Source organism: Pinus tabuliformis, chromosome 4_1 (genome assembly GCF_031772625.1).
Source record: "Pinus tabuliformis cultivar Carrire ecotype Pingquan chromosome 4_1, CPIR1, whole genome shotgun sequence".
NCBI lineage: Eukaryota > Viridiplantae > Streptophyta > Pinopsida > Pinales > Pinaceae > Pinus > Pinus tabuliformis.
The window spans coordinates 586,815,793-586,821,245 of record NC_142303.1 but is presented as its reverse complement, the minus strand read 5'-3'; the positions used below and the strand labels follow the sequence as shown (position 1 = coordinate 586,821,245).

General features: G+C 37.0%; 1 long non-coding RNA gene across 1 annotated transcript; it reads right to left on the bottom strand.

The window, feature by feature from the left end:
- Positions 1 to 3,327: 3,327 nt before the first annotated feature.
- Positions 3,328 to 3,670, bottom strand: LOC149177325 (uncharacterized). The gene is made up of 2 exons (XR_016258757.1): positions 3,545 to 3,670; positions 3,328 to 3,462 (listed from the first exon to the last, which is right to left on the bottom strand). It is a non-coding gene; the product is annotated as an uncharacterized LOC149177325 (long non-coding RNA).
- Between the last annotated feature and the right edge of the window lie 1,783 nt (positions 3,671 to 5,453).

Below are 5,453 nucleotides of genomic sequence, written 5' to 3'. Positions count from 1 at the left end.
GCAAGGATGTGTACTCTAAGACTGTCTTAACAAACGTCAACTCTTCAATTCTGCTTTAAGGATGATCAAGTGCGCTCCAGGTCTACTAAGAAGTCTTTCAACAAGCTACTTCAAGTATACAATGAAGTCTTCCAACAAGTTGCTCTAGAGCTGCACAAAAGTCTACCCTAATATACTCTCGAGGATCCCCAAGAGAAACTTGAAGGTACTCTTCAAAACATTTTCTCCAAGGTCTTCTATTTTGATATATTTTGCTCCAAATGTGCCTACAAATCTCTCTCAAGACTCCCAAAATACTTTCCTCAAAATTCCCAAAACATTGTTACTAGGTTGCTTCAAAGAATTCCATAATCATGTCATTTATCAGTCTTCTCAATACAATAGATCCAAGCTAAGTAATTCATAAGGTCTTTGTTATTACTTCTATTATCAACCTTAAGACTTAAGTTATGTATAGCAACCCAGACTTAGCATAAGTCAATTATTGACTTGTCCATAGGTCTTGAAGGTCTAGAATGAGACCTCCACCACAGATTCTGCAATTGTAAACCCTTGTCCACAGGTTTGGTATACCACAGTTCTGAGGCTAGTGATTTCGAGCTTCAGATTTTCACAAATTTGTCCTCCACAGGTGGGTGCACTCGATCTGAACTTGAATCTTTCCAAATGTTGTAATTTCAAGCTTGAAAGGGATTTTTATAACTCTGTCCAAGCCAATTCAAGTCATTGTTTGACCTCCCACAGATTTACCACAGTTCCATAGAAATTATCATAGGTCCAAAGGTTTTGAGCATAGGACTGAGGTAAGGTGTAGTTTGTAGTCAAAGGTCCAAGGCCTTGTTACTTGTTCTCTGTCCAAAAAATATGTACTAAGTCTAAGTTGTTTACCACAGGACTTAGCCCAAAAAAAAACGAGTTGTATGAGTGTATTGTGCCTCCTTCTTGCAATTCTCGGATTCCTATAGCTTCTTGATCTCCTTAACCTCCTTTCTATCTATGTGCTCCTTTGAAATGATCACCGAATTGATGGTTAAAATGAGGTGCTAGACATCATATTTATATAAGATTTCACCTTGAACTGAAGGGACACGTCTTTCTGCAAGTAGGCCGACATGAATGTCCAAGTGTAAGTCGGCTCAATATCATAAAATATTTTTTAACTTGAAAATTTGATATCTCACAAACTACTAGGAGTTTCAGGACAAATAAGGGTTCATTGGAAAGATGAAAAAGTCCTCTTTTAGATGGTCTAGGTCCCATGTTGAAAGAATGTCTCCAAGATGTCCAAAATATTTTTTCTTTAAGTTTGTCCTTAAATTTTTGGTGCAGAAGGTGACTAGGTCAGCAAGAGGTCATTGTTATGACTCCAAGTTCTTCATCATAGTGTCTCCAATGTCATCCATGTCATCATTCTAGTGTAGCATCCATGTCATCACGTAATAGTGTAGTGATATGTCATCAACCATATGTTGTAGTGCAGCGTTCATCAATTTGTCATTAGGAGAGCTCCAAAGCAATCTTCCAATCATGTCATCAAGACCATCATCAAGTGTGGTCATTCTTCAAGAGTCCTTGACATATTAATTGATGGTATCCTAGTCAAACAAGAGTCTTGACATCATCATATGGAACCAGGAATCTCAAGAATATTGACATCTCAGTCAATTCCATATTGACATCAATGACAATCTTGATTAACAAGTAGGTTCATCTCTTTATATGACTCTTTTCCTTAATGACCAGCGTTTTTCCTTCTTCCCCTTAGCTCTGATACCATGTTAGAAATAAAAAAGGCAGAAAGAATTTCTATTGTTGATAATTACTTGTGATTATTATTATAATATTTATTATGTTCTTTTATCTTGGTTCATCAAGCAATTACCAAAACCAAAACACGAAGATCAAGATCACCAAAAGTAGGCACTCAGCGAGGGCAAAACCCCTACATAGGGGAAAACCCAATCAAGAACTCGTCCTTCAATAATTCAAATGAGATTGACCAAAACCCTATACCAACAGACCTTCCTCCTCCACCAAGTCATCGTTCCAATATGTTTTAGCTCACTTCAATAGTCTCTTCTTGTTCAGCAGCTTCAACCCAGCATCAACCCAGAAATTTTGGCCCCAACTTCACCAACAGCTTCAGTACTTCGCACTTCCCAACAACTGCAAAATTTCGGCCCTACCAACAGCTTCACATGTGGGAAAAAGAGGGAGAATTTTGACTTCTTATGCTTGTGAGGGACCTCCTTCTCCTTCGCTATTCTTCCTCTTCTTCTTCCTTGGAGTTCACACTTTTTCTGGCCCCGAAAGTTGCAAATTGAACTTGTTGTGAATGAATGACAAATAAGGTTGAGTTGTTGCCTTTATATAGTGATTATGTTGTCCAGTTTAGTCTGACTTGTCCAGTTTGAGGCCGACTTGGTAGAAGAGGCTTAATTGACCTATTTTGCAATTAAATAAATTTATTTGACAAATAAATCCCAAGAACGGTTCTTGACAAATAAAAATGTAAATAAGTGAGAGAATTTGAGGATGAATGTACTGTTAGATAAAAACAAATAAGTTGTATAAATCTGATTGCACATTAATAAAAATTATACAATGGAGTTATGCATCCTATTTTAAGACGAGAGAAAATGTGATCAAAAAGATATTTTAAACCAAAGAACACTGCCCTATAGGATTCAATGAATATCATCACATTTGTTTGAGTTAATAGTTTGGCATTTCTTCATAACGCTTTTGAAACGGTTCTCAATTATAATCAATGGCATATATATGTTAACCTATAGTCTAGTTTTTGAAGCCTTTTGAAGTACTATAAAGATTCTCCATGGGCTTTGAGAAAATTACGGATCGAAAGCACACCAGATTGAATCGGGAAGCTAATCCAACTTTCTCCACAATTTTGGATATCGCGGTTCATGGTTTATGCACAGTATTGTTTTCTAAGATACTTAAGTTCATAGTGATGAAACTCATAGGTTTAAATGTGATTCAATTAGATATAACCATATGCAAACAAAACCAAGGCTTATAAAATTTTGATTAAGATCTTCCTGATTGCCATTACAATAGTGAGAAATTATTGTGTAAAAGATACACAATTCCAGTTGAGAAATTATTGTGTAAAAGATACATAATTCCAGTAGTAGTTAGTCCCAACTTTTTAACATTTTTCAACAGAGTAAAAGTGAAATCAACTCCTCGGTCAAAAATATCATATCTAATAAATCAGGTCCCAGTATCCACCCATTTTTCCAGAAACTGCTGAAAGACAGCATATACTACATGCGACAAGCGCTAAGTGGAATTGCTCATTCATTATTATTAATTTACGAACATCGCCTACTAAATCTCCTGCAGAACGGTTTTCAGTGAAGTTTACTTCTTTGCAGGATACTCTCTTGCTCCAAATATAGTAGAACCAATCCTTACATTTGTGCTTCCCATTTCAATCTGCAAGGTTGTCAAAGATTTTTATTAACATGTTGGGCCAAAAAAAAGACTTCTGCATACTAAATCAAATTAGAGTATTTACCGCCTGTTCGAAGTCTCCTGACATGCCCATTGACAGTTCACATTGATCCTCTAATATTCCAAGAGCTTTGCAAACTTCGATTCTGCAACCTGACAGTGCCTGGATCCACAGAGATATAACAATACTTCAATTCGTTAGAAAATCAACTACATGGAAAAAGTAAAATTAAATCTGTTCATAAGGTCTAACCTCAAAATTCTGGGGTTTAGATGAGTAGTCCAACATTCCTATCGTCATCAGTCATACTATACTAATTACATCAAGTTATTTAGGGTACTATGACTTTTTAATCCCCCTCCCTATTGTTGTGAGGTGGACTAGAAGTAAGATCCCCTTTTCTAGGGCTTTTTGGAGGGAAATGTAGTCCTCGTCTCAAGGAGGTTGCTCCCCACTAGTTGTATAAATAAGAAACTCGAGTAGCGCAATAGATTATAGAAAAATAGTGTGAAGAATAGGAGGAGAGCCTATATTTGTATTCCAAGCAAGTTTTTCTGTAATGTGAAAACAATTTCTCAGCTAATGGAAGTGATCTCCTATTTCAACTCTTAGTTTGGTTTTCTCTAAGGACTCTGAGCATCCTTGGGCTAGGCCCAACCCAAGAGCTCCAAAACTCTCTTGTATTATTTTTGTTAGTGTTATGCTTTTATTTCCTTTTCCAACATTTCTAAAAGTTACCTTTTCATAGCACTTATGCATGGTTAAAGAGAAGATTTTTATGAACAACTCTTTCTTATAGGTTATTTGTGCATTTGATTGTAGTAGTGTTATAGCTCCAAATCTCACTCTTGAGGTTTGTGATACTGCACTCATGGCCTAGGGCAAGTCCTCCTTCCAGACCTGGTCCAAAATTTAAAAAACAGTGTTTTATTCCCTATACGTGACATTGCCGTGAGCTAAACACATGTGTATGCGGGTCTGTGTATACCCAACCCGCGTATATGTCTTAAAACACTTTAAAAAATTAAATCTCTTTAATTTCGGGCGGAGATCACGGGTTTTACTTGTTGATTACCTATTAGTGCCCGTGGCCCAACTGTTCCCAACGAATTCCCAACTAAAAAACTACTTTGGGAGAAGTATAAAAAGGCTTCAATGGGAAGGCATAAGAGGAGAGAAGAGAGAGAAAGATCACGCTGCTGAGAATTTCCCTGACTAGGTCTGAAGATCCTTGTGCCTCCTGCACTTCCCCCATTTACAGGAAACCCTTGTTTCCTTGTGTGATGATGTTTATTTACTACTTGTGATATCATGGAGTAAGTCATGGAAGGAGTTTGTTAAAGGCTTGAGACTGGACGAATCCGGAGGACGGTTCCACTTGGAGCCTGCGAAAGGACGACTCAGGTGAAATTATTCCTTTCTGTAATTTAGTTATCTATAATAAAAGAAACACTTGTCTTTGTTCATGATATAAATCTTCTCGATGTTTATGATATCAATGTTCTGATTCATATATGAATGGTTGTTTTAATTACATAACTAACTACCTTTCAATATACTATGAAGATGATTTCTGTATGATGTTTAGTCCATATACTGTTGTACTTTCTTGAATTGATTGTTTTGCAGGTTAAAGGAGCAAAAGGAACTCCAAGAGGGTTTGGACCCTAGCTAGATCTTCTCAAACGAAGGACCCCCAGGTGCACCTCATTTCGTTCAATTTGTTTATATTAGCATCATGGTTGTATTGAATGTGTGTTTCTCTGCGTAAATAACCTCTGATCTGCTAGGGTATTAACCCAAGGCCCTAGGGGAATTTATCCCTTAACAGAATTGGTGACTCCACTGGGGACAACAGTGTTGTTATTCCTAGTTTGGGTTTGTTCAAGCCAATCAGGGCTCACCTGTCTGTTTGCTTGCTTTTACTATGTAGTCTGTTCTTGTAGGAACTTGAATTGTAAGTTTGATCAGT